Source organism: Notamacropus eugenii, chromosome 6 (genome assembly GCF_028372415.1).
Source record: "Notamacropus eugenii isolate mMacEug1 chromosome 6, mMacEug1.pri_v2, whole genome shotgun sequence".
Taxonomy (NCBI): domain Eukaryota; kingdom Metazoa; phylum Chordata; class Mammalia; order Diprotodontia; family Macropodidae; genus Notamacropus; species Notamacropus eugenii.
Genome location: NC_092877.1, coordinates 359,461,510 through 359,479,778, shown reverse-complemented (window position 1 = coordinate 359,479,778; position 18,269 = coordinate 359,461,510). Strand labels below are relative to the sequence as shown.

Below are 18,269 nucleotides of genomic sequence, written 5' to 3'. Positions count from 1 at the left end.
GGTTGTTGACTGTATGAACCAGTTAGGAGGTCCCACTTAGAATTGATAGTTGTACATTTGCTTTTTCTCTGCATGTTGAAAATTATTCAAAATCTGTACAACTCTGAAATTAATAACTCATGGTCAATATGGCATAATGGCAAGAGCTCTGTATTTGCAGTAAGTAAACCAATAATTTAATTATTAGTTTTGTTATTGTCCTTCTTACCTTTGTGATATTGAACAAAACAATTTACTTCTCTGAGCTTTGGTTTTCTCTTCTGTAAAATAAAAGGATTGAAACACATAAATCCCAAGGCCCTCTGTAGTTGTGATCCATATTTGAGTATTCTCAATCTTAGTAGGTTTACATTAGCCTGTGTGAGCTCTTTTGGGATGAGGGAACATCAGGATTTAATCTTGGCTTAGTTGATCTGCTAATGAGTTTGTGCCCTGAAACAAAAGTTGGCTTGAAGTCAGGTTAGTTCCTACATTCTTGTATGAGAATTAATACTCTTCAGCCCTATGTTTATTCACCATGTTGAGAGAGGTGGATCATAACTATCAGAGACTGGTCCTGGCTCTGCGCCCCTCCCCAGTTTCATATGCTTCTCTCCCAGTCATATCTGAGTTTCTAAAGCCACATGATATAGAATGGAAGACAAGGCATCATAACACGTGCATCTAATCCATGGCCATACCATTTTTTTGTAATGTAACTTTAAGCAAGTCATTTAACATACTGTTAAGTGAAGTATTGAACCTCAGTATGCTTACTGGATTAAGGGAAGTAGAATTATTTGTCAAATCTACCCACACAGTTGTTGTAAAGAGAAAATAAGAGTATTATCATAACAATTCCTATTTATATCACTCCATTAGGATTACAATGTTCTTTCCTCGGAACAAAACAATGAAGAACATAATAAAAGTCTTACTATCCTCATTTCACAGAAGAACCAGTAAGCATCAGTGCCATAAGAGTTCTTCCTTAGTCTGAAACAAGTGATACTGCAGTGAACCAATTCTTCTTGGGCATCTAAGTGGTACATTGAATAGACTGCTGGGCTTGGAGTCAGGAAGACTTATATTCCTGAATTTAAATCTTGCCTCAGTCATTTACTAGCTGTGCTACTGTGGAGAAGTCATTTAACTCTGTTTGCCTCAGTTTCCACATTTATAAAATAAACTGGAGAAAGAAATAGTGAATTACTATAGCACCTCTGCCACAAAAATCCCAAATGACATCATAAAGGGTTAGACATGATTGAAAACAACTGAACAGCAACAAACCCAGTGTTTTACAAATGTAGCATATCATTTTTGAACAAATATTAACTCAAAAGAATTAATTGTACTGCCTGCACATGAGGCTAACTCTTCTCATGGTTCAGTGGTGTCCATTAGAGAGCTTCATGAGTATCAACTAACTAGGCATTCACCCAGTTAACTACACACATTCAGGACTCAGTGCCAGGCTGTCATATTGGCCCCTCCAACTTGTTCAGTAAAGTGCGTAGTAATAATACCTGTAATACCTCTTTTCTTTTTAGTTCATGGGAATGTCATGAGGATTGATGAGATCATTTAGAGGAAGCACTTTGAGATCCAGGGAAGAAAAGCATTACATTAATTCAGGTTATTGTTTTTTTTCTTAGTAGCAATAAGAAATACTGTTTTGAAGTAGTCTTGATATTGAGGACTAAGCTCACCTGGTCCTTGGGCATAGAGAACCCGTACAAATTGTTTGCTGCCCACTTCCCATTGAGAGGGATGGTGGACAACCTTCTCATTCCTTTTAATTCTGAGAGTTAGAGTGGTTTACCTTTCTGAATGTTTGTAATGTGTACAATTTGCTTTATAAATAAAGGACATTTTTCATAGTTGACAGTAATTTCCAACAGAAATGTAAGTTAAATTGATGAATTCATTAGGGAGCATATAGTAAGGTAGTCCTCATTTATTTTCATGAGGTGAATGCTGTGTCTATGCCCTGTTTTGTTTTTAGATCAGTTAAATGGTTTTTTTCTCCTTCATGTAGAAGTCAAGAAACCCAAAATGAAAAAAAAAAGAGAATTAGGTGTAGAGAAAGGTGGAAGGCCTAGAATTTTTTTTACAGAAAGACTACATTAATTTAAATGTAATATTTAGCAGTTTTGGTATGTTTGAAAGAAGGTAAATCCTCTTCTACTTTGAGATATTCCCATTTCCACAGATTAACTACTCTCTCTGAGCACCATGGAGGCTCTTTTCAAGGCTGCTAAACCTCAGAGTATAAATACAGAGTCTAAACAGTAGGAGGTCTGATGCATTACTTTAGTTTCATGACAGGCCAAATTTTTCTGTTTAATCTTCTCCCTCTTCATTCTCAATGGATCATTTGTATCTGACAGGGAACAGCCTGCTTCTTCTAGCAGAAGTGTCCTTATTTATCCTTGAGCCAGACCCTAACAGAAACTACCTCTCCTTAGCAAGAACACATTTGAGATCCCTCTCCTTTAATATTCTTCTTTTCCCTGGACTGAGACAAACATCTTCTTCTCAAGTTTATCTAATTTTTCAGGAACAAAAATACATTGATTTCCATTTCACCATGACATACGGGTCCCTTGTTTGACATGACAAAAAGGAACTCTCTCTCCCCAATGACAAATTCCATGCAACAGAATTTAAAAAAAAAAACAGAAAAAAAAGAATTATGAAATAAAAAGAATTATGAAAAGGCCATAACTCATACAGGAGTATTATGCTACATAGACAGAAAAATCATCACCACAAATATTAAGAAAAAATGCATTATTCATTAACAATGGTTGTAATAATACCATTTCTTTTCCTATGTGATATTAGTGTTCTGAATAGATTGTATTCTGAATATGAAAACTAAAGATTGGAATTCAAATATGATATAGTAGGAGAGAATGTAAAAAGGTAGCCAAAATGAGTTTTAAGTATATAAGATGAAGACTAGGAACAATGGGAGAATATACATTTTCGAACTGAGTGTGAGAGACAGAGAGTGAGAGACAGACAGATAGACATAGAGACCCAGAGAGACATACAGAGAGAGAAACAGGGACAATCTGGAAAGACTGAGACAGAGAGTGTTAGACAGGGAGACAGAGAGAGACAGAGTCAGGGAGAAGAATACATATTAAGGGAAAATGTATTGAAAAATACAATTAATTACTGATTTGCTCTTAGGTTGAATCTGTTATTTCCTGGAATTTAGGAAATCCAATAACCAATTATTTTTATACCTCCTTTCTGCCCTCTCTCCATACTTTTGTTTAACATTCCATGAGCTTTGAGATTATATGGAAATGGGCAGGCCTGGCAGTGAAATCTATGAACTAGGGATGATTGGTCTACTGAAGACTTGGAAAGCATAGCATTCAAAAATTCAATGTGATTTAACAAACACTAAACACCTACTATGTGCCATGTGCAGTAACGTACACTGACTTACAAAGATAAAATAAAATAGTCTCTATCTTCAAGGAAGAAAAACAATCCCCATGGAGATCTTTAAATGCTCAATAAATAAATATGAAATCAGTCTTTTATTTAGTAAAAATTCAATTTTCTAATCATAATTCTCATTGACAAGGAAAAAGACTGATGAAAAGGATGATGATGATGATGACCATCATTTTTATAGTACTTCAAAATTCATTGTGTTATAATTCAGACTTTCTCCATTTTGTTCTTTTCAAGACCAGATCCCAAATATAAAATAGTTTTAGAAAGAAATTTACTAGGTCATTTGTTAAATAAGAATGAGCTAGAAAGGGAATGAATTCTTTATCCAGATTCTAAAAGATTCATGTTACATAGAATTTTGACAAAAGTTTCCCGCACAGGAACCCCATCTACCTTATGTATTCAGTTAATTAGTTGTGCTAGGAGGACAACCCAAAAGCAAAGTAGATTGAGATAGATAAGAACAACTGTAATTCAAAACAAAAGCTTGGATAGATTCCTTAGGAGAGCCTGGATATGGCAAGCCAAATTAAGAATTCATTGGGTGGCTCCAGGACCTGGAAGAATTGGATCCATCCATTATATCCATCTCTGTAATTCTTAGAGTTACTGAAATCAAGTGACGTTTTGTGTGCGGACAACCTTTAATCACATAAGATTGAATTTCAGTAATATTTTCTTACACCAAACACTGTAAAAATCATTTTTCCCCAGACACACTGCAGTCATGGTTATCACAAACTGGAAGTACCTTATGGTATCTCCTTTTAATCAGGTAGATCCTTCCAGAAACCCCTCTTAAAGAAGAAACTTAGTTCAACTATATCTCCTTTATCTCCAGGTTGCACTGTGAACTTTCTCACCCATACCTCCACCCACACCTTTCTCCAATTTTCAGCTTATTTTTATTTGTGGTCTTCCCTCCTTATGAGCTTCCTGAGGGTGGAAACTGTCCTTTTTTCTGCTTATTAGAACTTATCACAATGTGTGGCACATAGCAAATATTTAAAAATGCTTGTTGACTGGACTTGACTTGACAAAGTAATTTCAGATATTGGAAACAGAACCAGAAGCTGGGTACCATGAAAGACTTTATATGAAAGCTAGAAGACTTTTGCTGGCACTTGAATTGTGAAAGGAATTTGAAATTCTAAGAGAAAGATTTTAAAGGGAGGGCATTCTAGGCATGGCAAATAGACCAAAGGAAGCAGAAGAGGCATAATAAAGAGTGTCATGTACATGGAAAAGCAAGGAGGTCAGTTTGACCTAAATCAACATTTCAACTAGTCCATAGCATTCTAATAGATGATATTCATAATTCTGATCCCAGAAATAAAGATTTACGAAATACGTTGTTAATTATCAAAAATTAAATGATATTCAATACTTTTTTTTTGGTATTTGTTATAGTATGTATCTTTGGGTCATGAGCTGCCATGAACAATGGATTTCTAACCAAGTGATTAGGCCAGAAAAAGTGATGCACCTTTCTATATTCTGTTTAGCTGGTCATAAGAAAGCAGACTTCATAATATTTGGACAGCTTGACTGATTCACCAGTATCTTTCCAAAGTCAAAGCAAAGCAAGGAAGGTCTACAGCATGTTGGATGGACTCCATCATAATTTCATGAGAGGGTAAGAATAAGAGTCATGCAAGATAAGAAAGTGTGCATAGCATATGATCTGTATCTTTTGAAAGGATATTCATTTGGGGAGACTATAGAACTACTTTAATGTTTAGAGTATTTTATAATATTCAGTGTCTTTCTACTATATGGGTGAGAAAAGCAGCTATTCTTCATGACACAGACTACTTGAAAATATCCTTTCCCCCACCCTCTAACCTTCTGTCTTCCCCCTATTCAATCCTGGATTAATTTACTAAATTCTGTAAAGGCCTCAATATTAATAAAAGAAATGATGTTTCAAAATTATAATGGTTATTAAAAATTACCCTTGAGAGAATGTTTATTTTTTTCTTACAATTTGTTGGAAAAACAGCCTTTTAAATATAGGCCAACTTGTGCCAATGTTTTGACAACATTGTCAAATGTGCTGTTTAACATTTTTTATCAATGACTCAATGACTTGGAAAAAGGAGTAGATGATCTCCTTATGTTTGCATATAATTCTAATAGTTTTGTATGATACCTTAAAATTTTCAAAGCATTTTACATACATCATCTGCATATCATTAAATATTTTCCCTATTTTATAAATGAGGAAGTGTAAACTAAGATAAGTTAAATTATTGGCCAGAGATCATAAAGTTATAAATGTAAGAAGTAGGGCTTGTGAAAAGCTCTGAGGGATAGCTAACATACTAGATGATAGTGAAAATTTCAAAGGATCTGGCAGCTTAGAACACTGGGATACATCAAACAAGATGAAGTTTAATTGGGTTGAATGTAAAGTTGTATAAAATTCAATCATCTTACTAGGAGTATGAGATGAGGGCCAGAATGATTAGATATCAACTAGTCTGATTTGGGGGTTAATATAAAATTAATGAGGGAGCTATCCAAATAATGACATCCTAGTCTGGGTTAAGAGAAGAATAGTATAGCAGAATATGGAGGTGATAGATCCAGTGTTCTCTGCCTGGTCTCTCTGTTCCTGGAGTATCAGATTCAGTTCTTGCCACCACAGTTGAAGAAAGATTTTTAGTAAGCTGGAGTATGTCCAGAGAGTAATGATTTGAGTTGTGAAGGGTCTCAAGCCTGTCCCCCAAGGGGATCATTTGAAAGATTCAGGAATGTTTATTTTGGAGAAAAAAAAACAAGGTGGTGGAGAGGGAACGTGATTTCTACATTCAGGTATTTGAAGGACTGTCATGTGGGAGAAGTATTGGATATGTCAAGTTTGGCTCCAGAGGGAAGAGTTAGGAGGAAAGAGTGGTACATGCCAAGGGGCAAACTTATACTTGATAACAGAGAAAACTTCCTTCAAAATTACTATCCAAGGGGGCGGAGCCAAGATGGCGTAGTAGAAAGACGCACATACACATAGCTCTGAACCCACAACCCATAGAACAACTACAAAGAAGTAACTCATGGCGAATTCTGCACCCAGAGGCCACAGAACATTGGAGCGAGGGAGATTTCTGTTCTGGAGAGACCTGCAAACCTCTCGTAAAAGGTCCTTCGTTCTGCGGACTGGGCGCCGGGACTGGGAGCTGAGTACAGCCCTGCCGTGGCCGCGGCACCGAGAGGAACAGATCCGAGCGGGCTTCAGGGACGGGATCTCCAGTGGCCGCACAAGTACCTCCACCCACAGGTGACGGGGGTCTGTGAGAGAGTCCCTTTGGCGGGTCGAGGGGGGAGTGGGGTGCCCCCATGGCTCAGGCCCCCTCGGGAGACAGAAGCTGAGGGGCAGCGGCAGACCAGGGCTCTCCAAGCAGGCAGGAGCCTGGATCCATTGTTGAAGGTCTGTGCATAAACTCCCTGAGGGAACTGAGCCTGAGAGGCAGCCCTGCCCTAACCTGAGCATCTGAATTTAATCTCACACTGAATAGCAGCCCTGCCCCCGCCCAAAGCCCTGAGGCTGGAAGCAGCATTTGAATCTCAGACCCCAAACACTGGCTGGGAGGATCAGGAGGTGAGGTGGGTGTGAGGAAAATATTCAGAGGTCAAGTCACTGGCTGGGAAAATGCCCAGAAAAGGGAAAAGAAATAAGACTATAGAAGGTTACTTTCTTGGTGAACAGGCATTTCCTCCCTTCCTTTCTGATGAGGAAGAACAATGCTTACCATCAGGCAAAGACACAGAAATCAAGGCTTCTGTGTCCCAGCCCACTCAATGGGCACAGGCCATGGAAGAGCTCAAAAAGAATTTTGAAAATCAAGTTAGAGAGGTGGAGGAAAAGCTGGGAAGAGAAATGAGAGACATGAAGTCAAAGCATGAACAGCAAATCAGCTCCCTGCTAAAGGAGACCCAAAAAAATGTTGACGAAAATAACACCTTGAAAACTAGCCTAACTCAATTGGCAAAAGAGGTTCAAAAAGCCAATGAGGAGAAGAATGCTTTCAAAAACAGAATTAGCCAAATGGAAAAGGAGATTCAAAAGCTCACTGAAGAAAATAGTTCTTTCAAAATTAGAATGGAACAGATGGAGGCTAATGACTTTATGAGAAACCAAGAAATCACAAAACAAAACCAAAAGAATGAAAAAATGGAAGATAATGTGAAATATCTCATTGGAAAAACAACTGACCTGGAAAATAGAGCCAGGAGAGACAATTTAAAAATTATGGGCCTACCTGAAAGCCATGATCAGAAAAAGAGCCTAGACATCATCTTTCATGAAATTATCAAGGAAAACTGCCCTGAGATTCTAGAACCAGAGGGCAAAATAAATATTCAAGGAATCCACAGAACACCGCATGAAAGAGATCCAAAAAGAGAAACTCCTAGGAACATTGTGGCCAAATTCCAGAACTCCCAGGTGAAAGAGAAAATATTGCAAGCAGCTAGAAAGAAACAATTCAAGTATTGTGGAAATACAATCAGGATAACACAAGATCTAGCAGCTTCTACATTAAGGGATCGAAGGGCATGGAATAGGATATTCCAGAAGTCAAAGGAACTAGGACTAAAACCAAGAATCACCTACCCAGCAAAACTGAGTATAATACTTCAGGGGAAAAATTGGTCTTTCAATGAAATAGAGGATTTTCAAGCATTCTTGATGAAAAGACCAGAGCTGAAAAGAAAATTTGACTTCCAAACACAAGAATGAAGAGAACCATGAAAAGGTGAACAGCAAAGAGAAGTCATAAGGGACTTACTAAAGTTGAACTGTTTACATTCCTACATGGAAAGACAATATTTGTAACTCTTGAAACATTTCAGTATCTGGGTACTGGGTGGGATTACACACACACACATGCACACACGCACACACACATAGAGACAGAGTGCACAGAGTGAATTGAAGAGGATGGGATCATATCTTTAAAAAAAATGAAATCAAGCAGTGAGAGAGAAAGATATTGGGAGGAGAAAGGGAGAATTGAATGGGGCAAATTATCTCTCAGAAAAGAGGCAAGCAAAAGACTCATTAGTGGAGGGATAAAGAGGGGAGGTGAGAGAAAAACATGAAGTCTACTCTCATCACAATCCACTAAAGGAAAGAATAAAATGCCTACTCATTTTGGTATGAAAACCTATCTTACAATACAGGAAAGTGGAGGATAAGGGGATAAGCAGAGTGGGGGGGGATGATAGAAGAGAGGGCATGGGGAGGAGAGTGCAATTTGAGGTCAACACTCATGGGGAGGGATAGGATCAAAAGAGAATAGAAGTAATGGGGGACAGGATAGGATGGAGGGAAATATAGTTAGTCCTATACAACACAACTATTATGGAAATCATTTGCAAAACTGCACAGATTTGGCCTATATTGAATTGCTTGCCTTCCAAAGGGAAGGGGTGGAGAGGGAGGGAACTAAAGAAGTTGGAACTCAAAGTGTTAGGATCAACTGTAATGTTCTTACCACTAGGAAATAAGAAATACAGGTAAAGGGGTAAAGAAAGCTATCTGGCCCTACAGGACAAAAGAGAAGACGGAGACAAGGGCAGAGAGGGATGATAGAAGAGAGAGCAGATTGGTCATAGGGGCAATTAGAATGCTTGGCATTTGGGGGGGGAGGGGAGAAAAGGGGAGAAAATTTGTAACCCAAAATTTTGTGAAAATGAATGTTAAAAGCTAAATAAAAAAAAAAAAATAAAAAAATAAAAAAAAAAAATTACTATCCAAAAGTGGTACGGGCTTCCTTACATTGTAGGTCCTCCAATAGAGGCTAGTTACGTACTTGTCTGGTATCTTGTAGAAATGTGGATTTATCAGGTATGAGTTAACCAGGGGTTAGCAAACTGGCCCATGGGTCAATTCCAGCCCACTGCTTGTTATTGTATGTCATGAGAGATATGAATGAGGTTTACATTCATATAAGTTTTGGTAAACAAAAACAAGTAGCCGGTATTTGTCTGTCATACAAGCCACGTTTTTTGATCTTTGGCTTAAAGAAAAGGGATTCTGATATTTCTTTTAAATGTGAAATTTCTATGATCTTGTTATTTCTCACCCATTTAGTCTCAGAGGAGATGATTCTTTCAAAAAAAAAAAAAACCCAATAATACTAGACAGATATGTGGGGAAAAATAACACTTTTTTGAGAAAATGTTTTTTTTCTAGTTCCCTTTCCTCTGTTTAGAGAGCTGATTGTTTACTAAGACATAAGCTCCTTGAGCTAAGAAGCTATTTTTGTATCCCAGTGACTCTCTAAAAGCATTACATATAGTAGGCCATTAATAAATGCTTGTTGATACATGTTTTATGGGCTAAAGACAAAATTTGAGCTAATGTCTATAAAGAGCTCCCAATAAATGAATTGTTTAGTGTTCCTTTTATAGTTCTTTTGGTAAAGGAAAAAATATTATCTTACATTATTCTTTGTTCCAGCATGCAAAATTATCTTCTCTAAAATTTTTAAGAAAGGATGAAATGTAAGTGTATTATTTATTTTTCCCCATAAGAGGTGATGATGGGGAGGAAATGAGATGAAAGTTAGGTGAGCTCACTTTAAGTTGATTTGATTTTAGTGATCTCATGGAAAGAACTTTAGGCTTGGAGTCAAACAACTTGGGCAGAATCCTAAGACTGAACAATTATTAAGTATGTAGTAGGTAAAGAGCCATGCCTGAAGTCTGGAAAAACTCATCTTTCTGATTTCAAATCCAGACTTGAGACACTTACTAGCTGTGCAGTCCTGGATAGGTCACTTAACCCTGTGAGTAGGGGATTTTATTTTATATAAGGTCTAGAACTGAATGGCACCAAAATTCCAGCTCTTTGGGCAAATCACTTAATCTTCCTGTGCCTCAGTTTCTTCATCTGTAAAATGAAGAGAGAAGCATTAAAGTCTGCAAATACTGTTGTCTTTGTTGCAAGTACTTGTAACATTGTATGTAACAATGTTGTATCTAGATTATTAGAGATTTGATCATATTTGTGCTAAAAATCATAACCTCTGTGAATAGAAATGTAAACATATTGTCTATTCTAATGAGTATATTGGATGCTGTTGTCTTTTTACATGAAGATATTGGGGTAGGTAAGGGAGAGTAGTTTGTTATGGCCAGTGAAAAGAATAATTTTGCCTAAATATACATATTTGTAACATATTTTATTTTTCTTACTTTCTCAATGAGGTGTTAGGCAGGGAGATAATGCAGATCTAAAAATAAAATAAAGTTGAATTTAAAAAGAAATGAAAGTGATATAAAGCAAATATATCAATAAAATATTTTAATGTGAATTGAAAAACCCACTCTATCAAAACAAATTCATCAAAAAATTAAGAGATGTGAAAGTAGATGAAATATCATGTCTTTAATTAATTAACATCCTATCTAATAAAATATTAATTTAATTCCGTAGTCATAATTCTTACTGACCAGGAAATGGCACTTATAAAGAGTTTAACAACAACACAACAACAAGTAGCATTTACATAGCACTTTAAGGTTTGCAAAGTATTTAACATATGCTATGTCATCTGGCTCTCATAATAAAAGTTTGCGAGGTAGGTACTGTCATTACCTACATTTTATAAATGAAGATGTTGAGGCTGACAAGATAAGTGACTTGCCTACAGTTATATTTATACAGTAAGTGTATGCGGTTTTGAACTCAAATTTTCTTGTCTCCAAGTCCAGAATGATATTCATTGCAATATCTAAATTTTGTTCAGAATCCATTTTCTTTTTTAGAAAATTATTTTAGAAAAGTATCATGCTACAATTACAATTGGAGGACCATCCCCCACTTCTGACATTAGCTACCTGTAAATCTTTAGGCAAATTGCTTCATTTCTTTGGAGATGTATAATATAGGGCTTTCATGTCACCGCCAAGATGTTGAAATTTTACACACACATGCACACACACACACACGATTTTGCTTTTAATAATGAACATACGATATTCTCATCAGCATGAAAGAGCATCATTTTAGTAAGATGTTGCTTCTCATAAATGAAATGAAGCATACTGATATTAGTTGGTTTTCTAGCATCTTTGAATGGAATGGAAAAAAGGAGGTAGGATGTGACTTGCTGTTAACAGGTCTGATAGTTCAAAAGGATAAACAAAGATAGTATTTGAATATTGTGTTCATAGATGAAAAGAAAACCTAGCAATACAAACCCTCAATTGGTAACAGAGGCAAGATTCTTTTCCCCCTAAAAATTAAGCCCTCTCTTCTGCTATCATATTTTATTTTTCTTCTTTTGCTTTAAATTCTTGTCATTCTGATTCTGAGATATTTAAAAGAAAACACAAGACAACAGGAAAATAAGTCCCCTTCTAAGGAGTGATCTTCTGCTATGGACCAACTGCTCATGAATGAACATTGTGACTTAGATTTCTAGTGCTCTATCTCCATTAATATAAAAACACAAAGACTTGTAGGTGCCCAGGTTCAACTTTTAAATAATGTATTTTACAAAGATAAAGTTATTTTGGTGTGTCTGTATTTGCGTGAAGGAGATATAGAGACCAAAAGGTAGGAGATACAGAGAAGGAAAACAGAATGAAAAGTAGGAGAGATACTAGGAGGAGGAGAAGGAGGAGGAGGAGGAGGAAGAGGAGGAGGAGGAGGAGGAGGAGGAGGAGGAGAGGAGAATGAATGTAGAAAGGAGAAAGGAATTATTTTTTGTCTAATTGGGGAATTAGGAAGGGAATTCCTTTTGAAAGGAGGATGACACATGGTTTGGTTCAAAAAAGTGAGCTCTATGGCAATGGGAAACTGGTCAGCTTCATCTGATATATAAAAAAGATTGAGATCACAAGTTCTTACGTTATCCTTATTTTCTGCTGCCAAGTATACAGTGTGCTGAATATCACCTAGTTGGCAATAAACATTCATTTATATTGAATAGAAATTTGTGTCAAGAAAAGAATCGTTCCTAGTTTTAGCTAACCAATTTGCAAACTTTCCCTCTCCCTCTCTCTCTCCTTCTCCCTCTCCCTCTCCCTCTCTTTCTCTCTCAGTCTCTCTCTCTCTTCTCTCTGTCTCTCTCTGTCTGTTTCTGTGCCACTCTGTCTCTCTCTGCCCCTGTCTTTCTCTGTTTATGCTGAGAGAGAGTGTTGTACAGTAGGAAGAACATTAGAGCATTGTTTGTGGATTCAGAAAGACATACTCTTGAATCAAGCCTCTGACGCCTGTCAGCAGTGTGACTCCAGGTAAGCCCCTTGACTTCTCTCTGAAGCTCTATTTTATCTATAAAATAAGGGTAATACCTCCTATAATACATACTTCAGAGGGTGGTTGTGAGGATTAAATGAGATCATGCATGCAAAGTGGTTTGCAAATTTAAAACACTTTGCCTACTTCAGTTTTAGCAGTCTAATCCCCCAAGGTTCAATGGGGTCAGAGGATAATAAATATAGAGTTGGAAAGAATTATAGTGGCCATCTAGTCCAAGTCCCTCATTTTGCAGCCAAGAAGACCTAAGTTTGTCTCTTATCTCAGACACTTACTGGCCTCTAACTACATAGTTCATGTTGCCAGGGAATGAAATGTCAGGGCTTCTCCATGATACTGCTGTTGAATAGGCTCAGAAAGGTCACTGAGTCCCTCCCTTCCCTTTAGGACATAGATGTTATTGATCTCATTTTAAAAATATTTCCAGAAATGCAATTTCCCTAAATCTCATGAGAACCCATTTAGTAATTAACAGTCTTTTCCCATTCTCAGGGGTTTCTTTCTTCCATGACTTGTTTTGCAACTAAAATTCATTTTTCTTTGCTCTATTTTCCATGGAAGTGGAAAGATTACCACACTCTGCATAATCACCCCTCACTTAAGAATATTATTAATAATCCTTCAGCCATCTCTTCTCATAGCTAAACAATATAAATCTTTTTAACCTTTTTTTTTTTTTTGTTCTTCCACAGCTCCCATTTTGTAACCCTTTAATTATCTTTGTTACTCTTCCAGGCTTTCTTAAGTTGCAGAATCTGGTCACAGTTGGGTCTCACTAGAATTGAATAGAATGGGAGGGTTGCCTTGCAAGTTCTATAGTGTGTGCTCTTATTTTTGCATCCAGTATCACTCTGAGAGTGGTAGATAAGATGTAAATGGGTGTCCCAATGCTCATGGTCATGAGTCATTTCATAGTACTTTTCATAAAGATAGGGATGTTATTCCCAGGTATCTGGCTAGGTTGTATTTACTTGAATTACTTTTTGCCTATCTATAGTACTCTAAATTTCAATTAAATAAATTATTCTTCTCATTCACTGTGGAAACTATCATTGAGAAAACTTATCTGAGCAGAATATAGTGGCTTTGCATTTTAACTGAGGGAGGAGGAATTTCTTTTTATGGTCAGTATGTAAAATATTTTGAGATTCCTTAATGGTAGAAAAGGCAGCTGGACAAGACATTTGTGCAAACTAGCACCCATAGATACCATATGATTCTTCTGTGTACATCTATATCTATATCTCTATGCATACATGTATGTATTAAGTGTATATGTATATATACATACATATATATATATATATATATATATATATATATATATATATATATATATATATATATATATATATATATAGTTGTACTTCTTGTGTTTGTCCCTTGTTCTCGAAGAGTACCATGGCATCAGGATGATGACATGACTTTCATTTGACTTTGCTTTGAGTGAGGGAGGGCTGTGCAAGGTCACCAACCTCACTTTTTTCTCCTGAGCCATCTGGGACCAGTGGACTCATATTCATTGGGTGACTAGAGATGGCCCAGGATGCAATGTGAGGCCCTGGCCCTTTTAGACTAATGTATTGGCCTAGGCATTGCCTGACCAGACAAATTTACTCAATAAAAATGTTATTCCAAAAGTTTGTAATTATATATATATACATATATACACATACGCATTATATATATATATATATATATATATATATATATGTACAGAGAGAAAGACAGAGAGAGACAGAGAGACAGAGAGAGAGAGTATGAGAGAGAGAGAGAGAGAGAGAGAGAGAGAGAGAGAGAGAGAGAGCATTATACATATGGTGTTACATTATGGGTTGAGGATATAAAGACTAAAATGATAAAGAAAGTCAATCCTGTTCTCAATGACCATATATTCTATGGTATGCATAAAAGCTGTGAATAGTAACTATGTATACAACGATATAATGATGTAGAGAATATTAAGGTTTCATGGAGGATGTGGTACATGGACAGAAACACGAAGGATGCTAGGAGCTCTACGAGGCAGAGGGGAGGAGATAGAGCATTGAGAATTAGCCATTGAAAAGATAGAGCGATTGTTACTAAAACTATTAATTCAATTCAATATGTATTATTAAGTGTTTATTATGTGAAAAGCACTGACAAGCTTCTGGGAATAGAATGCAATCCTCAGAGAGCTTCCATTCTAATAGAGGAGATAAGTTTAAAAATGACTACAATGCAAGGAAGAATGAGATTGGCACCAAAGAAAGATGAATAAACTTATGGCTCAATGGTACAGGAGATAGGAAAACAGATCTGGATTGAACAAGAACTGAGCTTAAATAAGGCCTCGCTTACTTGCTGTGTAACCCTGAACAAATAAATAGATCTCTGGCTGTTTCCATTTCCTCATCTCTAAAATGCTTCTTACAGTTGTTGTGAGGACAAAATGAGATATTTGTAAAATGCAAACCTTAAACAACTAAGTAAATGTTAGTTATTATTATTATTATGAAAACTGCATGAAATAAGTGATTAGGGAGAGAACATATAAATGGTTGAGATGACAGCCATCATCAACATCACCATTTTTATCATCATCTTCTTCGTTGTTCTCCCCATCCGAACTTATGTTTTCTTTCAGATTACAAATCATAGAAAGTCTCATGGAAGAGGTGGTATCTTTATTGGATCTTGACAAAATGGCAGACTTTGAATGAGCAGAGATGGGTCATGGTGAGTGTATTCTTTTCCTTCCAGTCAAGGGAGAGGTAGTAAACATATAAAAGAGCAAGAAGAGAAAAGAGATGCAAGAATAGATATGCTGTTTGAACATCAAATATGTAAAGGAAAGTGATAGAAGACAAATGTGTGGCATTAAGTTGACAAGTGTTCATGGGGGAAAGGGTCTTCATTTTCAAGCTTGTACATGATTTGGGAGGAAGTAGAAAGCACTGCCTCATTTTGAGCAGGATTATGTGATCAGAATGGTCCATTAGGAATCTTAATTTTGAAGCAATGTGAAAGAAACATTAACAAGGAAAGAAAATGAAAGTAATAAGACAACTATATTAGTCCAGCTAATAGCTGATGCTGTCTGAACTGGAGTAGTCTTTAGTGGGAGTGGGAAAGTAGAGATGTAATTTCTAGAAATGAAACAGTATTTGTTCAGTGTGCAAAGTGAAAAAGAGTCTGATAAAGTTGAGATTAAAGTACTTTATATCCTGCAAAGAAGGTCAAGTGCTGGGCACCAAGGAGGCAAAGAAAAAATCTGACATGGTCAGAATTCTCAAGGAGCTTACACAGGGTATCAGCAGCAGATATATGACACATACACAGTTACTATACAAGATGGTGAGTGATGAGAGGAAAGGAGGGCTCAAGCACAATATCCTGGGAATATCTGAGGAGAAAAGTGAAGACAAGCAACTAGAAGGACGAGAGACAGCAAACCAGAGAAAGTAGCACCTCAATTGGGTCTTTATAGAAAGCAAAGGAATCTGGTATGTAAAGTAAACAAGGATCTAATTTTTTAAAGGACTACACAGGTGGGAGGTGGCATATTGAGTGTGGGGAATAGTTTGAACACATCAAATCTGGGCAGGGGAGTTGTTGGGCTGGGATGGTAGGTTGGAATTCAGCTGAAGTGTTTTGAACACATAGAGTCATCAGAAGAAGACTAGAACTGGAAAACTGGTGGGAGTTCAGGTGTGGTAGGGCTTAAATATCAGGTTGAATAGTTTCTATTTTGTCTAAGAGGAGATAATGAACATCCACTGATGTTTATTGAGGAAGAAAGTGACCCGGTCAGACTCATGCCTTAGAAAGATTATTTTGACCACTGTGTGAGGTTGGATTGATGGGGTGAGATCAGAGCCAGGAAGTTTTAATGGCATATTATCCCAATAGTCTAGCTGAGTATTGTTAAGGGCCTGAAGAAAATGGGCGAAAGTAACTAAATGTGAGACATGCTATGGAAATAGAATCAACAAGATTTTTGCAGTAATTTAGATGAGGCAAGTGAAGGCAGAACCATAGATGAACCTGAATTACTGGGAGGATGCTAGATTATTCAACAGAAATAGGCAAATTCAAAGATGAAAAGTGTTGAGCTTTGTACATGTTGAATTGGAGGTTTCTATAGAATGTTCAGTTGGAGATGTCTGACCTGGAATTTGACTGTGGAAGACTAGAGTTTTGGAGAGCAAGCTACACATAGAAATATAAGTTATATGAATGAAGATTATAATTAAACAATGAGAAAGATGAGATAGCTGATAGACAGAAAAGAAACAGCAACATGGAGGTAAATAGAAAAAAAAACAGAGTTCAGGAAAGATACTTGATGTCACCAACAATGAATGGACTGAGACAGATAATGAAGCAACAAAGGAGACTAAGTTGAAGGTGGCAAACAGGTAGGTAGGGAACCAGGAGTAAGTTGACCAAGGAAGAAGCCAAAGAAAAGTGGAATAGACAGGAGAAAGGGTTGGCCGACAATGTTGATAGTTGCAAAAGGTCAACAATGATGAGAAATTCGGAATGGTCATCAGATTTGCCATGAAAGGAAGCACCGCCAACCTTTGAGAGAACAATTTCATAAGACTGGGAGGTCAAAAGTCAACTTGAAAATATGAGCTTGAGAAGTGAGTGGGTTGTGAGGAAATTGAGAAAAGTCAAAGATGTCTCCTAAGTTTTCAGCTGGAGTGTTGAGTAGATGGTGGCAAGAGAAACAGAAATAGTGATATAGGTTACATGGGTAAATTGGTGGATTTTCTTTGGGACATGGAATATTTCAAGTGACAGATATCCAGATGGTAATATCTAGAAGATAATTAGCAGTCCTGGACTAGAGCTATGGGGCAACAGAAATATATATTTATGAAGATTTGAGAGTCTACCTCATGATGATGAGCATTTAAAATATGCATTTAAAACATGAAGAGCATAAGGAAAGAAGTCCAAAATCAAACTGGATCAGAGAATTTGGAGCTGAGAGGAAACTTAGAGCTCATTTATTCAATCCTTTCTATTTGTAAATAAGGAAAGTGAGGCCTAAGAAGTTAAAATGATTTGTCTGTGGTCAAAAAAGTATTAACATACTGGGTTGGGATTTGAATCTGTATCTTCTGACTCCATATTAAGTTCTTTTTTTACTATACTATGACAGGTTTCTAGGAAAAAAATAACTAACATAAACTTCTCGAGGGCCTAGTCAATACTCTTTCCATATTGTCTTTAACTAGACTTGGAAGTAAGAGCAGAGGAAGCAGATAATAGGGTATACACAGGATTGAGAGTTAGAGGCAAAATGGATCAGATCAAAGACACTCTGGGTTTTTTACTTGTTCCTTTTAGAGAAAACATTTGTGAAAACATTTTCTAGAGCAATGGCAAAGTAAAAAGGGCAGATCTTTGCCTTTGGGGTCCTCAATGGTCCATTTTAAACTGGGATTAGATGCAGGAAGAAAGAAAAATGATGGTTTAAAATGTGTTGTCCTCTCAGTGTTCCATGTGGGGAAAGGATGAAGAAGCTATCTTTTGAATCAATAAT

At 36.7% G+C, this 18,269-nt stretch overlaps 1 long non-coding RNA gene across 5 annotated transcripts in view; it reads left to right on the top strand.

The window, feature by feature from the left end:
* The window catches only part of LOC140510166 (uncharacterized), a 182,419-nt gene that overhangs the window by 99,657 nt on the left and 64,493 nt on the right, over nucleotides 1-18,269 (top strand). Inside the window, exons 3-5 of one of the 5 annotated variants that reach the window (XR_011969125.1) lie at nucleotides 4,968-5,098; nucleotides 12,517-12,708; nucleotides 15,360-15,451. The exons of 1 other annotated variant lie outside the window; for it this stretch is intronic. This is a non-coding gene — a long non-coding RNA (uncharacterized lncRNA). The remainder of the gene's footprint in view (nucleotides 1-4,967; nucleotides 5,099-12,516; nucleotides 12,709-15,359; nucleotides 15,452-18,269) is intronic. 3 more of the 5 variants (XR_011969128.1, XR_011969127.1, XR_011969126.1) reach the window with 3 other exon arrangements.